Below are 23,427 nucleotides of genomic sequence, written 5' to 3' on the forward strand. Positions count from 1 at the left end.
ATTCTTTATGCTTTGTCTTTGATGAACTGGGTTAATTTGAAAGCCTTGTCTTCGAGCTATGAAGTTCTTTCTTCTGCTTGTTTGATTCTACTGCTGAGACTTTCCAGTGCATTTTGCATTTCTCTAAGTGTGTCTTTTATTTCCAGAAGCTGATTCTTTTTTTTTATTTATGCTATTTCACTGAAGAATTATCTTTTCGTATCCTATATAATGTTTTTGATTTCTTTAAGCTCGACTTCACCTTTCTCTGGTGCCTCCTTGATTAGCTTAATATTCACCTTTCTGAATTGTTTTTCTGGAAATTCAGAGATTTTGTCTTGGTTTGGATCCACTGCTGATGAGCTGGTATGATATTTTGGGGTTAGAGAACCCTGTTTTATCATATTACCAGAATTGTTTTTGTGGTTCCTTCTCATTTAGGCAGATTGTGTCAGAGGGAAGATATGGGATTCAGGGGCTGCTGTTCAGATTCTTTTCTCCCTGGATTGCTCCCTTGATGTTGTGTTCTCCCCCCTCCCCTAGGAATGGAGTTTCCTGAGAGCTGAACTGTAGTGACTGTTTTTGCTCTTCTGGATCTAGCCACGCAGCAGAGCTACCAAGCTCCAGGCTGGTACTGGGGAGTGTCTGCAAAGAGTCCTGTGATGTGATCTGTCTTCAGGTCTTGCTGCCATGGATACCAGCACCTGCTCTGGTGGAAGTAGCAGGGGAGTGGAGGGGAGTGAAGTGGATTCTGTGAGGGTCCTTGGTTGTGTTTTTGTTTAGTGTGCTCGTTTTGTGGTTGGTCTCCAGCCAGAAGGTGGTGCTTTCAAGAGCACATCAGAGGTGATAATATAGGGAGGATGCAAACTTGCCCTAGTGTTACGCTAGTGCCCAAGGGAGCACCCCGTGGGACAAAAGAACCTAGTATTCAGGTTTCTCAGGTGGCAGGCAGGGCCACAGAGCTCCCAAGAGATTACAACCTTTGTCTTTGACTACCAGGGTGGGGCAGCGATAGGTGGGTCTGAGCTCAGCCTCTCCCAGGGTAGGGCTTGCTGCAGCTGCAGCTGCTGTGGGGATGGGGATGTGGTTCCCGGTCCAATGGAGTTATATTCCCAGAAGGATTATGGCTGTCTCTGCTGAGTCATACAGGTTTCCAGGGAAGTGGGGGAAAGCTGGCAGTCACAGGTCTCACACAGCCTGCAGTCCTCAAGGCCAGTCTCACTCCCACCATGGCCCTGCAACAGTACTAAGTCTATTTTTAGACAGCCAGTCACCAGGGCTGAAATCTTGCCCCAGGCCATGAGACAGGAGCCTGCTGCAGTGATCCAGTTCCTTCAAAGCATCTGCGGATGCTCTCAGCTTTCCTGCTTTGTTCCTGTGGTATTTCTTGGAGCATAACTTCATGATGTGAGTCTGTACATGCTGCTCTTGTCCATCCAAATGGGAGCTGCAAGCTAATCCTGCCTCCTATCTGCCATCTTAATCCCTGCTAGTGCTCCACTATAGACTTATTAGAATGACTAAAATTCAAAACACTAACAACACCAAAGGTTGGTGAGGATGTGAAGCAAAAAGAACTTCATTCGTTACTGATGAGAAAGCAAAATGATACACCCACTTTGGAAGACAGTCTGACAGTTTCTTAAAAACCAAACGTAGTATTATCAGACAATCCAGTGATCATGCTCCCTAGTATTAATCCAAATGAAATGAAAACTCATGTCTATATACAAATCTGCAATGAATGTTTATAGCAGCTTTATTCATCATTGCCAAGATTTGGTAGCCCAAGATGTCCTTTGATAGGTGTATGGATAAAGAAACTGTGGTGCATCCTTAGGATGGAATGTTATTCAGCACTAAAATGAAATGAGCCATGAAAAGATATAGAGGAATCTTAAATGCATGCTGCTAAGTGACAGAAGCCCGTCTGGAAAGGCTACATACTGTATGATTCCAACTCTGTGACATCTTGGAAAACTCATAACTATAGAGATAGTAAAAATATCAATGGTTGCCAGGAATTTGGGTAGAGGGAGGAAGGGACAAATAAGTGAAACACGGGGAATTTTTAGGGCAATGAAACTGTTCTGTATTATCCAAACTAAGAAACCAAACTAAACTTTAAAATAAAAACTATATGATGATCTTAGTAGATATAGAGAAAGAATTTAATAAGTCCACCATTCATTACTGATTTTTTTTTTAAAGAAAACCTCACAGCAAAATAGAAAGAGGAAAACTTCCCTTATACAAGGCATCTATTTAAAAAACCTTACAGCTACCATCATAGTTAAATGCAAAACCCTGAACATTGTATTCTAAGTTCAGGAACAAAACAAGGATGTCCATTCTGCATTCGATATTATACTGGAGTTTCCAGACAATGCAATCAGGCAAGAAAATTAAATAAACAGCCTCCAGATTGTAAAAGCGAAATAGTAACAAGTAAAACGGTCTTTATTCATAGAAGTCATTGCTAATGTGGAAAAGCTGATGAAATTTACAAAAAAAGTTATTAGAACTAAAAAGTGAGTTTAGCAAGTTTGCTGATACAAGATCAACATACAAAATGTTTATGTATTTATAATAAAAAGCCAGAAATTAAAATAAAAGCAATACCATTTAAAATAATATGAAAATATGAAATATTTTAGGATTAATGTGATGAAATATGTGAAAGATCCGTATACTGAAAACTACAAAACACTGTTGAGAGAAATTAAACAAGATCTAAAAAAATGGAGACATTATACTACCTTTATGGGTCATAAGACTTATTATTGTTATGATACTAATTCTCTCCAATTGATCTACAGATTTAATAAAACCCCATCCAAAACTGTAGCATGCTCTTTGATACAAATTGACAAGCTGATTCCAAAAGCCATAGAGAAATGCAAAAGACTCTGAATGAGCAAAACAATTTTCAAAAAGAAGAACAAAGTTGAAGAGCTAAAACTAACTGATTTCAAGACTTATGATAAAGTCTTAGTCATAGTATAATTATGTCAGACAATGTAACATTACCACACAGACAGACAAACAAGTAAGTGGAATAAAGTCCAGAAACAGACCCCCATACACAAACTAATTTTTGACAAAGTTGCAAGGGCAATTCATTGTAGAAAAGATTGTTTTTTCAATAAAAGATGTCAGAGCAAATGAATATCCATATGCAAAAATATAAAATTTTATACATATCTTACCTTATATATAAATATTAACTCAACATAAATCATAGACCTAAATGTCAAACCTAAAACTATAAAACTTCTAAAAGAACACATAGGAGAAAAGCTTTGTGACCCTGGGTTAGGCAAAGACTTCTTAATTTGACAATAAAAGTATGATCCATGAAAGAACAAATGGATACACTGGACTTCATATGCATGTATGTATATAACACAGTTTATCAACTCACCCATTGAGGAACATTTATGTTGCTTCCACAGCTTGACTATTGTGTGTAATGCTGCAATGAACATGGGAGTTCAAACATTTCTCTGAAATCCTGATTTCAATTCTTTTGGATAAATATTCAGTAGTTGGATTGCTGGATCATATGGTAGTTCCACTTAACATTTTTTGAGAAATCTTGATACTGTTTTCCATAATGGCTGCACCATTTTATATTCTCACCAACAGCGCACAAGGGTTCCAATTTATCCACATCCTTTCCAATACTTGTTATTATTATTTTTAAAAATAATGTTGTCTATTTTTAAATGTCAAAAAATAACAGATGTTGCCAAGCTGTGGAGAAAGGGGAATGCTTATATACTGCTGGTGGGAATGCAAAGTAGTTCATCCCTAGTGAAAACAGTTTGGAGATTTTTCAAGGAACCAAAAATAGAACTACTATTCAACTCAGCAATCTCATTACCGTTTTTATTTTTCCATTTATACATTAACATCAGACAATTTATTACAAAATGCTATACACTTTCTACTGCAGCTGTGTTATTTGTTGACAGCAAATTTCTGCAAATAAGACAGTGAATAAATTCTCCACTCCATGTTGATTAGGAAAAGTTTTCTAGTTTCAGAGTACATACCCAAAGGAAAAGAAAAGTTCTACCAAAAAGACAATTGCACTGGTATGCTCATCATAGCACTATTCACGATAACAAAGATATGGAATCAACCCAGGTACCCATCAACAGTGGATTGAATAAAGAAAATGTGGTTGCCTGAGCTCATGAGTTCAAGACCAGCCAGGGCAACACGGTAAAACCTTGTCTCTACTAAAATACAAAAATTAGCCTGGCGTGGTGGCATGTGCCTGTAATCCCAGCTACTCAGGAGCCCAAGACAGGAAAACTACTTGAACCTGGGAGGCGGAGGTTGCAGTGACCCGAGATGATGCCGTTGCACTCCAGCCTGGGCAACAAAGCGAGACTCTATTAAAAAAAGAAAGAAAGAAAATGTGGTACATATACGCCATGGAAGACTATGCAGTTACATAAAAGAATGAAATCATGTCCTTTGCAGCAACATGGAAGCAGCTGGAAGCCATTATTCAAAGTGAATTAATGCAGAAACAGAAAAACAAATATACATGTTCTCACTTATATGTGAAAGCTAATCATTGGGTACATATGGACATAAAGATGGAAACAATAAACACTGGGGATTCCAAAAGGTGGGAAGGAAGTAAGGAGACAAGGACTGAAAACTGCCTATTAAGTACTATGTTTACTAGTTGGGCAACAGGATCATTAGAAGTCCAAACCTCGGTATCACACAGTATACCCATGTAACAAATATGCATATGTACCCCTGAATCTAGAATAAAATAATTTTAACAAAGAAAAGTAATGGCTATCCTACCAGGTGTGAGGTGACAGTTCACTGAGGTTTTGATTTGTATTTTCCTGATAAGTGACGCTGAGCATCTTTTCATATGCTAGTAGACCATTTCTATGTCTTCTTTGGAGAAATGGCTACTCAGGTCCTTTGCCCATTTTAAAATTGGATTATTTGGTTTTTCTGCTATTGAGTTGTAGGACATCCTTATCAGTAAGATATTACCTACTTATCAGATATGTGGTTTGCACATTTTTTCTACTCTGTAGGTTGTTTTTTCACTCTGTTGATTATTTCCTTAATATCATTTGCTTAATGTCTAAAAATGATAATGCCAAATTAGTTTAATTTGGCTTTAGTTTTCTTGCAATTAAACACAGAATGCATTTTCAGTTTATGACTCATAGCTGCTAAAGAGTTCCTTTTACAGAATGAATCTGTAATTTAGTTTTTCTGTTTTCTACGAATGCATTTGACCGCTTTATCTTCTTTAGAAGTTCCAGCTTAGATGTGGTTGGATACTTCAATGCACTTCTGACTGATACACAACACAGTCTAATTACAAAGCGTTCTATAACTCAGACACAGGGATATACACAGATATATAAAATACACTTTCATCATAGATTCTTGTGTGCAATTTGGGTAAAATCACTGAAAATTGTCTGAATTTCAGATTCCCAATTTCTAAAGGGGGATTCTATTATAATTCTTTGACTCTTCTATTTTCCTTCTGTTTGTGGTCTATTACCAGGTGAAATAATTTCTTCTGGTGGGATTGGCAATGCTGAAAACTTATATTACTATACATTCACCTCTGTTTACAGAGTTTAATAATAGATATTAAGCATCATTCATTCTGGGATCACTAGAACCCATCAGAAGGTTCTGGGCCTGCATGGTCACATCTTTGCTTGAATTATTTATATGCAATTATTTTGCTTTTAAAAATAAGAGATGCAATTGGTGAGGCTGTTAAAATGACTGTAATTAAAGTAATACAAGAGAAAATGATCCAATTTTGTGGATAACTGTTTATTCTGCATTTTACCTTTCAAAACAATTAAATTGTTGTTATACACTTATATGCTCACAGGGAATATTTGCAATAAAATTTTAAACTGGGGAAAATTAGTATTTTATATCAGCCCATTAGAAAAATAAGCAAAGAACCTAATAGCCCTCCGTTAGGTTGAGACAAACGCTGGTCTCAGGGGATGGTTATTCCATTATTTTCTCTAGTAAATAAGAAAATAGGGGGGAACTTCCCTCTATCATTCTCAGGCCTGTGAGGTCACTAGGATTGGTAGATAAAGGGCCATAACTTGGTAAGAGTTTCTGTGGCCCACTGAGTTATCCAATGATGATGGCTTAAACTATATTTTAACCCTACACCTGCCTCAATGATTCCCCACTTCTCCTTAGATTAGAAAATTGCATTGCCCTAGAGGTATGTGTATTTGGGTGTCTGGGTAGACTTGATCCTTCTGCCATTTTGCAATTTAATGAAAATTCACAATGAAATTACATTCTAAATGTCTTTCAAAAGTATGGACAATTATTCGTTACTCGATTTGAATAGCTCAGTAGCCTTTAGTTTTCATCTGAATTTTAATCTAATTGATAACAACCTTCAGCCAACTTCCTTCTCTTTCAAATTCCCTAATCACATTTTACAACTGTACCATCAGACTGTCCTGAAATAGACACATCCCCATGGAGATGCCAAGGAAATCTACGTGGGCTTGAAATACTTAAAAAGAACTGGAGTGGACAAGAAAAAGAAAGATCATCCAAGTTCTTCAAGTTTACAAAATGTAGTATCTGGTGATGCATCTCATTTGATGGTCCAAAATAATTTTCAAATTATTTTCTAAAAATAATACAGACTTTATATTTCCAGAAAACCCAAGTTCAGCATGGTATTGCAGTGTTTAATACCATTTCAAAACAGTCATAAAGCCTTGTTTTTAACATTTCTTCATCTTTAAATGAGCCTAGCATTATTTCCCTAATGATCAATAAATGTAGACATGTAACAGTCAAGATCTATGCCAATTAATCTGGAAATGCTGGACAAGTAACTTAAAGAGAGCATTGCTCCTCAGAAATAAATGCAACAATTTGAGAGAATCAGTGGGATTCCAGGGCTTTACTGCCACCAAGCCAAGTCACAAGACCAAATTTCAAAACAATGTAATCAAGCATTTAAATGACTTATCTGAATGCTGGATGCTTGGTTTAATAAAGCTGGGACAACTTGCCTAACTGCCTGAGTGTTTCACATTTCATGGGTTTTTATGGGATTGTGTAGACACTAACTAGAAGACTCTATGATCTATTTTTATTAAACAAAAATTGTGCGGCCGGGCGCAGTGGCTCACACCTATAATCCCAGCACTTTGAAAGGCCGAGGCGGGTGGATCACTAGAGGCCAGGAGTTTGAGACCAGCCTGGCCAACATGGTGAAGCCCCATCTCTACCAAAAATATAAAAATTAGTTGGTTGTGGTGGCGGGCTCTTACAGTCCCAGCTACTTGGGAGGCTGAGGCAGGAGAATCACTTGAACCCAGGAGAAGGAGGTTGCAGTGAGCTGAGATCACACCACTGCACCCCAGCCTGGGTGACAGAGTGAGATAAAAAAATTTTAAAAAAATTATGCATAGTATTGTACATGCCTTGAATTTATATAATGCTATTATGGCATTTTACAAGAGAGAAGATTTAAAATGTGCCATCTGACTTGCAAGTAAAAAGAGCATCTCCAAAACTATACTAGTTACTGTGAAAATATAGCAGCAGACAACTTGTTCCTGGGAAACAAAAGGATGATTACAAAAATCCATCACAAAAACCTCATCTGAAAGCCTTATCCTGCAAGAAAGGGCTCAGTCATTAAGAGTTCTGCTCCTTATATCAGTCCTTCCCCTTACCACTTCCTCCTGGTACTGCCTGATCCAGGTTATAGGTGCTTAGGCCATTTTAAAGAAGAATGAGAATGTACCAACATGCAATGGGCATTTTCTTGGAGCATGTGAATCCATTCTAAGAGTTAGTCTAAGACTGATCCAAAGAAGGTAAAAGGAAAGTGGCTGGGCATGGTGGCTCAGGCCTGTAATCCCAGCATTTTGGGAAGCTGAGGCAGGTGGATAACCTGAGGTCACGAGTTTGAGACCAGCCTGCCCAACATGGAGAAATCCCGTCTCTACTAAAAATACAAAAATTAGCCGGGTGTGGTGTCACGAGCCGGTAGTCCCAGCTACTGGCGAGGCTGAAGCAGGAGAATCGCTTGAACTCGGGAGGCGGAGGTTGCAGTGAGCTGAGACTGTGCCACTGCACTCCAGCCTAGGCAACAAGAGCAAGATTCCATCTCAAAAAAAAACAAACAAAACAAAAAACACCATCCTAAAAGAAGCAAAATAAACAGAATTAGGCCAAATGGAATGGGCCTAATAACTTCACCTAAAGTGAAAATCTGATCTCAAAAGTGTCCATATGGGAGTAAATGTGTTTTTAATATTTTATCTTATTTTCTTGTGCTGCATGATTTCAGTGTCGGTTCTGTTTCTCTTTAATTCCAAAAGAGCTGCATATTTAAGGATTTCTTCAACTCTGCGACAAGACAAATTAAGGATCGTTTTGAAGAGATAAGCTCTTCAGAGACTAAAGAACATTTTTTTAAACTTTATCTTCTGAAAGCACATTAATATTTTTATTCTGAAGTCTTTGTGGTTTTTAGGGTAGACCAAACAGCGTTGACAACAACTTAGTGATGATTCTAGTAACCATGGCACCTCCTTCACCTCTTAGCTGGTGTGTAATTAACATTTTAAAATTTTTCCTGAGTAGGAAATCGTTGTCCAGTATTACTGCCTCTGCACATTTTGATCAGCTGCCAGCTGAGAAACCTCTGTGGCAAAACTTTATAAGCTTATCTCTTGGTTCATTTGGGTTAATGGCGGGGAGAAAGAAAGGACAGTCTTCAAGTTGATGCTAATTAAAATGATTGCTATGACTCCTCTCCAAGGACTACTCTTTCTGTTATAAAGTGCATGTGTAAATGAAGCACCCCAGGCATCTGCAAATTCAGAAAAGCAAGTCACAACCACTGAGGCTTTTTTTTTTTTTTTTTAACTGAGTTACCATACAACAGGCTCAGCTGGAAAATCAAATGGTGAGGGAATCTGTTTACAAGAGCTCTTTGGATTTTCTTGTAGGATAACCTGTTTTGAGGAACATTGGGAAAATACTGTTTTTTTCTTTTTTTTAAGGGCAGTTAATGGAAGTTGGATTTCACATTTGTGGGCCAAAGGTCTGAGTTGCCATTTAAATTTTTCATAAAGGGGGCTTCTGGTGTTTTGGGGAATATTAGTGATATCACAGCTACTGTCACTCTCCCACTCATGAACCAAGGGCATCTTACTACAAAGCACTCTCTACCAGAGGTCCGTCTCCAGCGGTTGCTCAAGTTGTGCATAGGGCAGGCCCATTCTGGGGAATTAGGCTTCCTGGAGCAGGCATCAGTAAATGATAACAGGAATACCACAAGCCTCCTTGGCCCATAGGTAGAACGGGTCTGAGATGTTCCCTCCACTGTCTCACAGAAGTTCCCAGTGGGACTGTACTCCAGTAACCCTCAGGTGGTAACTACCTATTATGCAACTTCTACTGGCTTCCTTCCCTTTTATGTTCTATTTCCTCATTTTCCTTTCAGTAATTGCTGGGATCACCTACCAAACAAGCTATGTGCGCTCAAATCCTTGATTCAGGATCTCCTTTGCAAGAATGCAACTCAAGACAAGTGCTATTGCTAAGACAGAGGGATTTTGGCAAACAAATCAAATTTTAAAAGAACTTACTTCCAAGCATTTCATATCACTTGTGATATTGTCACACAGTCACAAGGATATCTAGGAATTTAGGTTAGACACCTATAAACTGGAAACATGATTAGTTCATTGAATACTAAACAGAGAACAAGTCATTGTCTCCTCTCCATGATATATTTCAGTTGAAAATGGAAAATCTGAATGTAAAACATTTAGAATATTCACTTCAAATAATGCATACTCTATATTTAACTATTTAGAGGAATTACCACTTTTTTTCTGCTTTCAACTAGGTGTTTGCCATGCCTTTTCCAATACTGAGCTTTGTATTGTTATTAAACAATGTCTACAAGGCTCTTTCCTCAACCCTCCTGAGTCTTTTAAACACACATATATTCTATTGACATGCATAATCAAGTAGAAAACAGAAGCTTTTAACAGCACAAATCAAGCTATCTCTCCCATTCCCCAAATTTGTCCTGATTATCTGGACACTTCAAGGACATGTACCCTTTTAGCCAAAACCATTCAATTGTTGAGGTTACTTTGAATGTGACTACACATGCAAACCAGATAAAGAAAACAAACCGAATTCAATACACTCACAGGTTATTTACAAAATATTAACCCAGTTGTTAAATAGTTGCAGCTGGTCAGAGAAAAGGGCTGATGAAACTTATGCCACAGACAGCCTCCCAGTATTTCAATGAATTTTGTTCCGTATTATAGTTGCAGATTTCACAATTTAGCCAAACACAAGTGCATTATTTTCATCACCCTTAAGAAAACCCTTATAATCCTGAAGTAATTTAGTAGATGTCCCTCAGTAGTCTGTGGTCCACAGTTGTAGTTTTGTTCTCTTGCTTTTTTTAACGTTCTCCAAAACCCTTTGACTGTCATTCTGCTACAAATTGGAGTGGTTACCTCAGAAAGACTGACTATGGCTACCAGGGGGAAAGCTGAGAGTGAGTCCAATTTTTTTGTTATCTGTTTGGCTTTTTCTGAGTTGCTTAGAATGCCAGATTTTAAAAGATGGACTAAGTACCATCTCACACCATTTAGAATGGTGATCATTAAAAAGTCAGGAAGCAACAGATGCTGGAGAGGATGTGGAGAAATAGGAACACTTTTACACTGTTGGTGGGAGTGTAAATTAGTTCGACCATTGTGGAAGACAGTGTGGCCATTCCTGAAGGATCTAGAAGCAGAAATACCATTTGACCCAGCAATCCCATTACTGGGTTTATACCCAAAGGGTTATAAATCATTCTACTATAAAGACACATGCACACATATGTTTATTGCGGCACTGTTCACAATAGCAAAGACTTGGAAACAACCCAAATGCCCATCAATGCTAGACTGAATAAAGAAAATGTGGCACATATACACCATGGAATACTATGCAGCCATAAAAAAGGATGAGTTCATGTCCTTTGCAGGGACATGGATGAAGCTGGAAATCATCATTCTCAGCAAACTAACACAAGAACAGAAAACCAAACACCGCATGTTCTCACTCATAAGTGGGAGTTGAACAGTGAGAACACATGGACACAGGGAGGGGAACATCACACACTGTGGCCTGTTAGGGGGTGGGGGGCAAGAGGAGGGATAGCATTAGGAGAAATACCTAATGTAGACGACGGGTCGATGGGAGCAGCAAACCACTATGGCACATGTATACCTATGTAACAAACCTGCACGTTCTGCACATGTATCCCAGAACTTAAAGTATAATAGTAATTTTAAGAAAAGATAGACTAAGAAGAGAAAAACGAGAAAGAAAAGAACAAATTTTGCCCTTCTTTTCACCTGAAAGCATATGACCATTGCCGGACTTCTGAAATCTAAATCAGATAATCACTGCAGCTAAGAGGTAAGTAAGGAGAAACAAGTACCTCAAGCCTTGGTATAAACCATGGCTTTCATATTCTTCATTTATGTTGACTAAAATTGAATTCAAATTGTATTTTGTGGTATTCTGACTTCTTCTAAGGCTTGTGCTTCTAGGAAATAAGGGAACCCAGGCTCTTTCTATGACCACTGCCGATACTGTCACACTGTGTACCTGTTCTTTATCCTTTTCCTCTGATTCTCCTCAGCACATGCTCCTACCTTCCTGGAAAACTGGGATTCTATGAATTAGATGGAATGAATGTGTTATATACCAGCAAGAATCCAAATAGAAAGATATTTTGGAAAGAGACATGCAATAAGAGTATGCCATTTGGAATACTAAATATTTTATTGATGTAACAGAGAAAAGACTAATGAAATTTGTATATTAGGCAAAGCTGAGAGAGATCCCAAATATTTTAGAAGTCAGAACTGAGACAAAATGAAGTCCTGATAAATCAGATAAGCCATTCTGGCTTCAAAGAAGACAGTGATAAAATACTGAATAATAAATAAAACAAAGACTACTCATACAGAAATTGATAAAGCTGAAGAAAGTAAAACTGTTTTCCTCTATGTAAAGGGATTTTAAAAACTGAGATAGAATAAAAAATAAATGTGCAAAAAATTCTATAATGTTATTCAACTTGAATGTGTTAAAATATATTAAAGTGAAACTTTGTGAACATATTATTGAATGAGGGTTGTTTAGATAGTAGGAAAATCACTAACTTTAAAGTCAGAAGAGGGATTCAAATCTCGGCTCCTCCATTTTCTAGTTGCATAATTGTAGATTAATGATATATCTTATTTTAGCCTTTTCTTTAGGTATGAAACTGAGATAATAACATTTGTTTCACAGGATGTTGTAAGGGTTAAATGAGCTAATGTAAGTCAGTGGTTCTCAAAGGGGTGATTTTTTTCCCCTAGGGGACATTTGGCAATGTCTGAAGACATTTTTGTTGTTGTTGCTGCAATGGGGTGGGGGTTGTGGTGTAAGTACTACTGGTATCTGGTGAGTAGAGGCCAGGGATGCTATAATATTATACTAAGCATTCTACAATGCATAGGACAGCCCCTTATCAAGGTTGGGAGAACCCTTGTGAAGTGCATAGCCATTACCTGGTATGTAGTAAACAAGAGTATTAGTTTCATTATTTAACTTGAATAAGAATACATAGAATCAACTTAATTTTTCTCAGAAGAGACAAGAGAAGAAAGCTGTAAAATTAAGTTGAGCCAAACATGCTGACAGTGATACTGGATATAACCACTGAAGGCCTTTGTGGGACAAACTAAAATGCCCATTTCGACCTTTTTAGACACTAAAAACAAAAGGTAAAATTTGAGCAATTAAAAAGTGTTGAGACCATCACAAAGTTGTTTTTGCTGGGGTGATGAGAGGCCTATGGAAAATTTTAAACTACACAAACAAATAACACTGGATTTAACACATTTCAAGGTATTAAAGCTATTAAGATTATTAGACTGTGAACTATGCTACCAAGGAAGTGCCAGATCTACCACCATTTGAGACACTTCAAACTCAACTAAAACATTACAAAGTATATCTCTAGGAAAAGGGAACTAGCAAAGAGGATCAAACTGCTAATTCAAGAGGTTTTTTTTTTCTTTCTTTCTGATATTTGTATTTCAGCAGCTATTTTTAAAATGGTAGGAGGCAAAATGTCAAATTGGAAACAAGTTTCATGAGACGACCCATAAAATTACTTACCTGATCACTTTGGCAAAGACCATGGAAATTGACAAGAGCTTACTATTGTAAAAAAAATTAAAGGTGTTAAAGAGTTTCCTCTTCGATATTGTAATCAAATTAGCTTTAGTATCTACAAAGTAGACAATGGACTTGACTTTGAGCCAAAAAAATTTTTTTTCAGACATTAACGTCCTGGAAATGGTTACGTAAAAGATAACGATAAAATTCATTGTAATAATTTTTAAATTGAATGCCTATCTCATCTTAGTTGCAGTTTACCTCATGAATAGCATATTAATTCACAAATCTTTTAAAATATTTAAGGATTAATGTTTGAGAAGAACTTTGCAAACTGACAGCATATATATATATATATATATGCATACTATGCTTCATCCTCTTTAATAAGAAAGCCATTTGACAAGAACCATCTCAACTGATTAAAACAAAACAAAATGTACACAAATTCATGAGGTAAGCAAAATATAGAAAATGCAGACAAGTCAGGCTATGTGACTTGCTGAAGGCCGCTTGGTATATTTATAAGGCAGAGGTAGTGTGACAAAATTAGATTTCCCTGACAACTGGTCTAGCACCCTTTCTGCTGTTTTGACTGCCTTCCTTCCACTCCTTCCAAGTAAGTGCCAATAAACGAAAGAGAAAATGCTTAGGTCTTATATTATCCAGGCATCTAAATGTTTGTTTCCCTAAATTTTAAGCTCCTGGTTCATGGTTGAGTCCCTACATGTAGCAGTTGGGCATTTGATAAATATGCTACATTAATAAATACAAATTGAGATTTTGCCAGATTCAATAGACTACTAGAGTTTAGATGAGATGGATATTTTTTCTTAAGACTATCCATTAGTCAAGACAATCTCTGCCCTTGGTTAAGTCTTTTTGAATTAGCAACTATGAATTGTCAAGTCTTGTCTAAATTAAGACAAGTAATACATGAAAGTGTTCTGAAGTAGAAGAAACGTATAATGATTTGTTCTATTTTCATCACCATTAGCTGAAAGCGGAATATGTTAATTAAAAGAAAATATTCCTGAACACACAATGGAGTTGACAAGGGGGAATACCTTAGTAATTTTCCACTACTGGAAAATTGGTCATGGAAAGAGGCATTTGGTTTACGCTATATGATCCAAGAGGGTAGAACTAAAACCAAATGATTTTGGTTTTGGATTAGCAAAGACTATCCCAAAGTGGAAATGGATTCCTCTGCAAGAAATGATTGTCTCATTTTTGGAAGTGTTCAAATGGGGATGGGGGCCACAGTTCACTGGGAAAACTGTGAGAGGGATTCAGACATTGAGTAGAAGCTGGGTCTAACAAACTCAAAAATTCCATCTTTGAGATTCTATCATCATGAGGGATAAAGGGATATAAATTAGTGAATTTGCTACCTAGCTCTCTATCTCAAAAACTAGTACTATCTAAAAAAAGTTGTACTTAAAAGAACATTTCAACAGACTTTATTATCAATGGGGGTCATACTTTATTAAACAGTGCAGTCAAAATGCACTCATGTTTAGCCAGAGTTTTCCTATTTGGGCACATTGTTTCTAATTGAAAGTAAGATAGATGGGGTACTGAAATCTAAACAGCGCCAGTAATGGCTTCTAATTATTTTGTTGTAAAAACATAGCCATTTTTTCTCTTTTAATGGCTGTGTTTTCCTGCTGTTTCCAATGGCAAAAGCTTCTCTGAGAAACTGTGTGAAATATTTCCTAGGTAATCATTTGGCTAGCCCCAAATGACCAATTTATGACAGCTACGCTAAATAATATTACCGAAGTTCAATGGTACTGCCCAGTCACAGAAGTGAGCGTAAAATACACTGCAATTTAACTCTCCCTGCAGGATCATGGTTGTAATCTCACTGTTGGAGAAATTGCTTACTTCCCAAATGTGTTTGCAAAACACCAACTGACCAAAAGAGTGATATATTCAATTAGTCAAATTAAGAGGTGCTCACAAAGTACAAGGCTCTGGGATGGGCTAGAAATGATTATTTTTCCAAAAAGGCATTTTTTTTAAAACAATAGTATGCATAAGCATAGTCAGTGGATTCGTTAAAATGCCCAGTCATCGGTTCCACTCCGAATTTTCGGATTCAGCAACGCTGGGATAAGGCATAGAAATGTGTATTTTTAACAAGCAATGCAGGGGAGACCAAAGGAAGTGGCACACGGACTATATTTTGAGAAACACTGGCAATCCTTCTATATATTATGCTTTAGTTTTTCCCAGATTATGAATTATAAACATAGTTGCTTTCCATGCGTAAATGTTTTTATTCAGAATTATGCTACTTAGGAAACTTAAATATAATTTGATAACCCTTCCTTTGGAACTGATCATAATTCTTATATCCATTTTTTGGAGCAGAAAACTGAGACACAGAGAATTAATCTCAATTCTCAACCTCTCCAAAAGAACACTGAATTACCTCTGGTTAGCAAGTAAGCTTGGCTTTTGTACTGCTGAGACCCTAGAGAAGCCCTGTCCAGTAGAACTTTCTATGATGATGGATATGGTCTGTGACATCAAAGATAGCTAATAGCTAATAACTCTGTGTGGTTATTGAGAATGTGCAATGGGGCCAGCGTGACAGAAGAACATTTCTAATTTTAGTTGATTAAAATTTAAATTTATGTAGGCACATGGGGCTAGTGGCTACTGTTTGGGGTATCATAGCTCTAGATAGGACTTTTGGGAGATGTAATTTTTGGGGGCGAACTCTTAGAACTGTCTCCTGAAACGGGGTGAACAATGGGAAAAATGAGGAAGACATTAGGAAGATGTTGGAAGTTAATGTAGTGCACCTGGAAAAGTTTTTTTTGTTGTTTTTTGCCCACCAGACAACAGGCCACATGCCCAGTATTTTGTTGGACTAAGCTACCACGCTTTCAACAACCTTATGTAATAAAACAGATGCCTTTACCTTCTGACTAAATTCAGTCTGTTGACCTATATTTCTCTCTCTCTCTCTCTCTTTTATAGATGCTGGCCTTTTTGCAGTGAGTTACATTTAATATACACTTACTGAAAGCACACATCATCACAGCTGAAAATTAAAATAAAACGTATTCCATTACAATATTGGTGACATCTCTCCTAATAGATCTTGTAAGCTGTATTTCCCAAGCAATACTGCTTTTGGTCACTTTCTCAGTTCTTCACATGACATATTCATTGGTAGTGAAATGTCTTAGTAAGGCAGGTTTAAGAGAGAAGAGGGAAAACAAATACTGAACCAGGATCCAAGAATATGGTAAAAACAAAAGAAGCAAAAGAAAGATGGAAAAATATGAGATTTTAATTAAACTATAAAAACGTTACTGATTTTTATCCCATTCATTTTTCTTGAAAGACTTTACTCTTTATTCTCTCCTCCTTTCCCATACCATGTACAATCACACCATGGCAAGTTCCTAAAGTCTAGCTGTTAGCAACTCCGGTTGCATATTAGAATCACCTGGGAACATTTAAAAACCACTGACATCCACATTCCACTCTTGAAGATTCTAGTTTATTTGGTTTGAGGAGGAGCCCTGGAATAGCATGCTTTAAGATTTTTGTATTTTAGACATCACAGGATTTTAGAAGAGGAGGGGAATTAGAAATCAATGAATCAGCTCGTCTTATTTTACAGATGAGGCAAAAGTGGTCCAGAGAAGGGCAGTGACTGGCCCAAGCTCACGTCGTTAGTTATCTGTTCCTGAGCTAAGGCCACAGTTAAAGGTATGATTCTGCTCTAATTCTTCTAGAACAGTATACTGCAACCTACCTTCATCTAGACATGTTTCCTATTGGTCCTACTCTTCCTTATACAATACCAGTTTTGCTTTCCCTGTGGAGTCTACTTCAAACTTTTCTTAGGTTGTATGATGCATTTGTACTGATTAGCCACTTGAGGAGATTGTTATATTTACCTTTGGGTAGACTGTCTCTACCTAGAATATCGCAAATAAGGTGGTGGTATATATTAGGTCAGAGCAGTAGTTCTCAATCTTGGCTGTGCATGAGAACCATATGAGGGATTAAAAAAATACTGATGTCTGGGTCTCCTCTCAAACCTAGTAAAAGCGGCATCTGTATAGATGGGCCTTCGGCATTGGTATTTTATAAGTTTCCCGGGGCGGGGGAAAGTTTCCCAGGGGATTCTAATGTGCAGCCAAGGTTGAGAACGTCTGGACCAGAGGAAGATATAAAGGAAAACTTTGAATTAGTAAGTAAGTGCCGGATGGTCAGAGGACAAAAATGGTTATGCTGACTATATCCCCCCCTTGTCTGTTTCCTCCAACTAATTTAATATAAATTTGCCATGTTGGCTTTACAAAGAATTCACAATTTGGGTAGTTGCCATGATTACCACAAATGCAAGGTCATGGTGGGGAATACAGAAAATCAGTATTTCCTTCACAGTAAAATGTGAGCTATGTTGAGCTCAAAGACCCAGTGACTTTTTCAGTAGCTTTGAGAGGCCTGTTTTATGTTTGATTTCATTTTAGAGGTATTGTTCAGACCCAAGAGCCAAACCTAGGAAATGATTTTTAATTTTTCTTTTGAAAAGTTTTCTTCAAAAGAAAAATACTTTAATAAGACCTTGATGCTAGTATTTTATGTAAAATGAGCTGGTTCAAGATGGAGCACAACAATCAAGAAGTATACTCTAAAGAAAGAGAGGTGTGGAAGGGTGTCCTGGTCACACAATTTCAAGTAACACTGAGCCACAGGTATATTTCTTTCCTCCATGGTAACTGATCTGTAGCACAGTACTTGTTAAAAAGGACACTGAGTCAGAGGGAGAAGGCAGAGAGAACTTTACAGTCATAAGGTTGATCTGTGGTTCTAGGAATGTTACTCCAAAATATTCTATGGCCTGAAGGTGCATAAACAGCCAGTGGGCTCTCCCTCCTTTGTAAAGATATCACATACTGCTGATCCTTGCTTCTACTGAGCACTATTCTTAACAGCTATTCATAACCTTTAGGGACTAGACACTAAGAACAGTGGTGACTCTCAAGGTTAGGTAAGTAGGAAAGGAAGATGAGGTTGGAAAGAGTAATAAAGGGAGAAAGTTTTTATAATATACATGCCTATTGTATCAGCATTGCTGGTGGGAAGTCATATGCATATTTTATAAAATAAAATCACCCAACATACTCTGGTACTTATGAAGTTCCAGTGGAGAAAGACTTCGTTAAGAGCAATCTTTTCAACTTTTTCAGTCTATGGCCCATCTTTACTGTGAAATCCCACCGTTCACAATGAAAACGAATTCTATGATTACCAAGAATTATAGAGACGCAAAATAAACAACTTGTAGTAAAAATTTTTTGTTGGCAATGTATATGAATCTCATTATTAACTTTCAGAAATAGGAGTTTTTAAATAAGATTCTGAGAGTCCTTGTACATTTTTGAAGTTTAGGAATCCAACTTCCCAAGAAATGAAGGAACAATGAATTCATATTTGAACTTCAATGCATATTACATCTTAACTTCTAGTTATTGGAAAATTATACATAAAAAATATTGTTGATGCAAATATGTATCCCTACTCACTGTAAGGTGAACAAACAACAATTCCCAAGCCAAATTAATAATGATGAAGCTAAATTGGCAGCATTTATAATTAAAATTCAAGGATTAGAGTAATTAAAAACCACAATCAAATGACGACAGCACTGATGATAAACTCACTGATTACAAATTGCCCTTTCTGGAATTTGGTGGAATTCCAACTACATATATAGTTAGAATCACATGTGACAGCCCCATTTCTAGAGTGCAAATGAAAATCTTTAGTAGACTCTAGCAATCTACTAGAAAGAACAAAGCTGCATCTTGATTATTTTGTTATACGAATGCAAGGATGCTTTCAAAAGTTCTGGAGTATTATCAAAGGGAACCAACCTAAATGGGCTCCCAGTGGTCAAATTGTGGCGCTGGATCATGAAAAGAAAATAACAATTGTAGTCAATAGTATTTCTGAGCATGAGATCTATGATCAATAGAGAAATACTAATAGATATGATCATAAGATTTTCTGCTGCAATGCAATGGCCATCTGTGTGGAAAATGTTCATAGATTAGATCATATTTTGGATGCTATTACAAATATTAATGACCTGCAACAAGGCATTCAATTAACGGCTGCAAAAATAGATGTTATTGGGCTACAGCCCAGGGACTGGATATATTAATATTTCAAAATTCAGCAGAAAGGACATCACTTCAGTTGCACTGGATGGGACCATACTAAGTCCTTCTAACCACTCACCAAATGACAAGTTCTCATGCTTTCAGCCCTGAATCTTCATTTGCCCCTGTGAGATATCTGCTGCACTCACTAAGAGCTCCTTAGTCTTAGTTTCATGTATCATCTTATAGCCATAAAAATAAATTGCATGTATTTTCTACTAGCCTAAAATTTGCTCTTTAGAATTCTCACCTTGTAGATAAAAATTAAGATCGTAATCATAGACTTTTCCTTGCCTTTTGAGAACAACCAACCCTCAGGAAAACTATCCTTCCTTGAATCTCCCCCCCAAAATCACCAAAAAGCCCATATCCTATAACAACACTCTTCTCACACCCTCTTACTGAGCTGCCTCATGGTTTCCTATCAGGTACTGTCTTCCTCATTACAATGGGCCAGTAAGCCCAACTTTGTTCAACCATAACTATGGTCTCTGATGGTCTCTGGCTGGAAGGCACTGATGTCGCAAATAAGATTTGACTTGGACCACTTCAAGAACAAAATCAAGGGTTAACTTTAAAGCATACACTACAATTAAGTGTCTTCTGCTGAGAAGGAGAGAGAGGAAAGAGAGGAGAGAGACAGAGGAGAGAGGAGAGGGAATAATAACCACTAAAGTAATTAAACCTAAAAAAATTACCATAAGTTACTATGTTGATCTCCCTGGATTTGCTAATATAATTACTACCTTTCAATTCTAAGGTACAAGATTTTGTCATTCCGGATTGGAGGTAAATGTCAAAGAATGATTAACTAAGATCAAAATGATATACCTTTTTCTACTCAGTATTCATTATACAAACGATTTTAAATATTAGGTGTGTGCCCTTAATATTCAGGGCTCTAAAAAAGAAGGTACTTTAATTGAAAAAAATTATGCATACATTTCAAATAGTGCAGAAAGTATTCATGGTTTAATTATCTGCAGGTTCGCTGCAGAATCAAATTCAAAGCAAGAGGGTATTCAAAAGCCAAGAGGTGTGTGTGTGTGGGGAAGGGCATGTGGAAATGCCCCTTTTAAGAAAACAAAAATATGAAAACAGAAATGTCTCTCTTTAATAAAAGAATCAGTTTTAATTAGAGAAGAAAATAAAGCTAATCACTTTGACTTAAAATACAGAGCCTCAATTATTCAGATGGGGTCTGCAAATAACTTCGACTGTGATGTTAAGAATGGTGAATTTATAATCTGGTAAACTAAGAAGTTGCTTTGAAAAGGTAACTAATCAGGATGAAGCAAATGTCTGAAGATTACGCTGTACCCTGCTATCTGCCTTAATTCACAAACTTCTCTGTTGAGCTTTTCTTCTTTTATTTGTAAAGAGATCCTCTCACTGTCAAACCGTTTTGCAATGAGAACCTGTCTTACCCATGTGACCTTCAAACAGGCATCATTGTGTAGGCATCAGGATTGGTGAGAAAAAGTTTTAAATAATTTAGGAATGTCATAAAATATGGTTAATGTGGAAAACAGTGATAGTTAATAAGTCATTAATTGCTTTTTAAAAACATTGGTTGTATTAAAACCTAAGACAAACATATTGCTTCTATTTTAGGATTTTCTTCTGCCCCAGCCTGAATTCTTCATTCCAATAACTCTCTAAAACGGTTCCTGTCTTCCACAGTGTAGACATATGACAAAACACCCCACTGTGCCCCATAACTATGTACTACAGTTGTCCCTTGGTATCCGTGGGAAGTGGGCTCCAGGACAGCCCCCTTCCCACCAGCCCACCCTAGTGGATGTCAAAATCTAAGGATTCTCAAGTCCCTTACATAAAATGGTGTAATATTTGTATATAACCTACACATATCCTCCCGTATACTTTAAAGCATCTCTAGATGGCTTATAATACCTAATACAATGTAAATTGCATGTAAATAGTTGAATAGTTGCTATGCTGTGTTGATTTTTAAATTTGTATTTTTAAATTGTTGTACTGTTATTACTTATTTATTTATTTGAGACGGAGTCTCACTCTGTCACCCAGTCTGGAGTGCAGTGGCACGATCTCGGCCCACTGCAACCTCTGCCTCCCAGGTTCAAGCGATGCTCCTGCCTCAGCCTCCCAAGTAGCTGGGACGACAGGCATGCGCCACCACACCCAGCTAATGTTCTGTATTTTTAGTAGAGATGGGGTTTCACCATGTTGGCCAGGATAGTCTGCAATTCCTGACCTCAGGTGATCCACCCGCCTTGGCCTCCCAAAGTGCTGGGATTATAGGCATGAGCCACCACACCTGGCCTGTATTGTTATTTTTATTGCTTTTTTTCCAACTATTTTTTAACCATAGTTGGTTGAATCCACAGATGCAGAAGGCCGACTGTATATATAATCAAAAAGAAAAAAAAAAAAAAAGGTTAGATTGACTTCCATTGTCTGAAACACCTCCCACATCTGTAGTTTGTTACCCCTGAAGTTGTCTGAAAAATGAAAAAGTGATTCTAACACTTCCCAAACCTAAAGTTCAACATGAGGATTTGCTTACTGTTCTAGATTCCTTCACAAAGGAATCAAAGAGATCATGACACATGACACAGTGTTGTGTATGCATAGAAGGCACTACAAAGAGAAGCAAATCAGCCATCCTGCCAAACCAGAAATTTAGTGTCTGGATTATGAGAATTTTCTCTGGGAGGTATTAGATAGACTTGAAGAGCCACAAAGAATTAAAATCTGTATGTTTGGAAAGAAAATTAATTATTTGGTCTTCTGAAACCATTATAGTTATGAACTACATTAGTTCCACGTGGAAAGTTTCTTTATAGGAAAGTTTGGTGTGTATATGTGGAGGGAAGGGTTTGGGAAGGGGTTCTGCTTATTGTCTATATTTACTTTTATGACAAGAATAAGCTCTTTGTGTTGATTTCAACTCTTTCTAAAAACAAAGTAGAAACAAGCACCATAACAGAGTAAAAGAGCGAGTGAGACAGAGAGAGAGAGAGAGATAGGAAATATATTTGCTCCAGGCTTCCTACGTAGGGAGATTATTGATTCTTGCTTTTATATATGTTAAAACATGTATAATTGACTTGAAAACGCTACAGTTAATATTTCTACCCAACTCTCATTCTCTGGTGTATAATCCCTATTATCTCTTATTTTCATTCTGTTAACATTTCTGGAAATAGTGTACATACCCAAAAGAGCACAGGTGAGGGTAACGAATTTTCTCTAAGTAAACACACTCAAGTAACTAGATACAAAATTGGCAGTACCCCCATAAAATCTTCATGCTCCCTTCTAATCACTAACCTCAGTTCCCCAAAGGTAAGCACTCTCCCAATTTCTAACACCATAGATTAATTTGCCTGCTCCTGAGTTAATTGTAAATGAAATCTTACTGTGTGTACTCACTGGGTCTGCCTTCCTTGTCTCAACATTGCCTTTGTGAGATTCATATAAAACACATGATATTGTATGTAACCCTAATTTTTTCATTCTCATTCCCTTGAATGAATTTACTTCAACTCATTTAACTGTTCTAGTATTAATGGATCTTTGGATTGTTCCCAGGATTTTCATTTTGTCTTGCTTTTTCTATTGTGAACAATCATGTAATGAACATTGTACATATTTTGTGCATCACAAATGTATGCATTTTTGTTGGGTTTGTTGCTAGGAATGGAATTGATGGGCCATACGATATGCAGATGTTCAGCTTTAGTAGATTCTGCCAAGCAGTCCTCCAAGAAACAAAGTGTATCAATTTACACTCCCAACAACAGTGTGTGAGGCTTCCAGTTACTCCACATTCTCACTGACATTCGGTCTTATTAATTGTTTTAATTCTACTTATTCTGGATGGTTTGAAATCATTGTGATTTTACTTTGCATTTCCCTGAGGTCTAATGAAATATAAGCATCTTTATATATGCTTATAGGCTATTTGGCTATTCTTGTTAGTTAAGTACCT

At 37.1% G+C, this 23,427-nt stretch overlaps 2 long non-coding RNA genes across 2 annotated transcripts in view; one reads left to right on the forward strand and one right to left on the reverse strand.

Moving 5' to 3' along the window:
- LOC105506831 overlaps positions 1 to 16,342 on the forward strand; it is a 61,825-nt gene extending 45,483 nt beyond the window's left edge. The window contains exons 2-3 of the long non-coding RNA XR_001000994.1: positions 11,440 to 11,496; positions 16,246 to 16,342. This is a non-coding gene — a long non-coding RNA (uncharacterized LOC105506831). The remainder of the gene's footprint in view (positions 1 to 11,439; positions 11,497 to 16,245) is intronic.
- LOC105506832 overlaps positions 1 to 23,427 on the reverse strand; it is a 922,775-nt gene that overhangs the window by 81,158 nt on the left and 818,190 nt on the right. The window lies entirely within an intron of this gene.

The sequence above is a fragment of the Colobus angolensis genome, unplaced genomic scaffold, assembly GCF_000951035.1.
Source record: "Colobus angolensis palliatus isolate OR3802 unplaced genomic scaffold, Cang.pa_1.0 Scaffold140, whole genome shotgun sequence".
Classification (NCBI taxonomy): Eukaryota; Metazoa; Chordata; class Mammalia; order Primates; family Cercopithecidae; genus Colobus; species Colobus angolensis.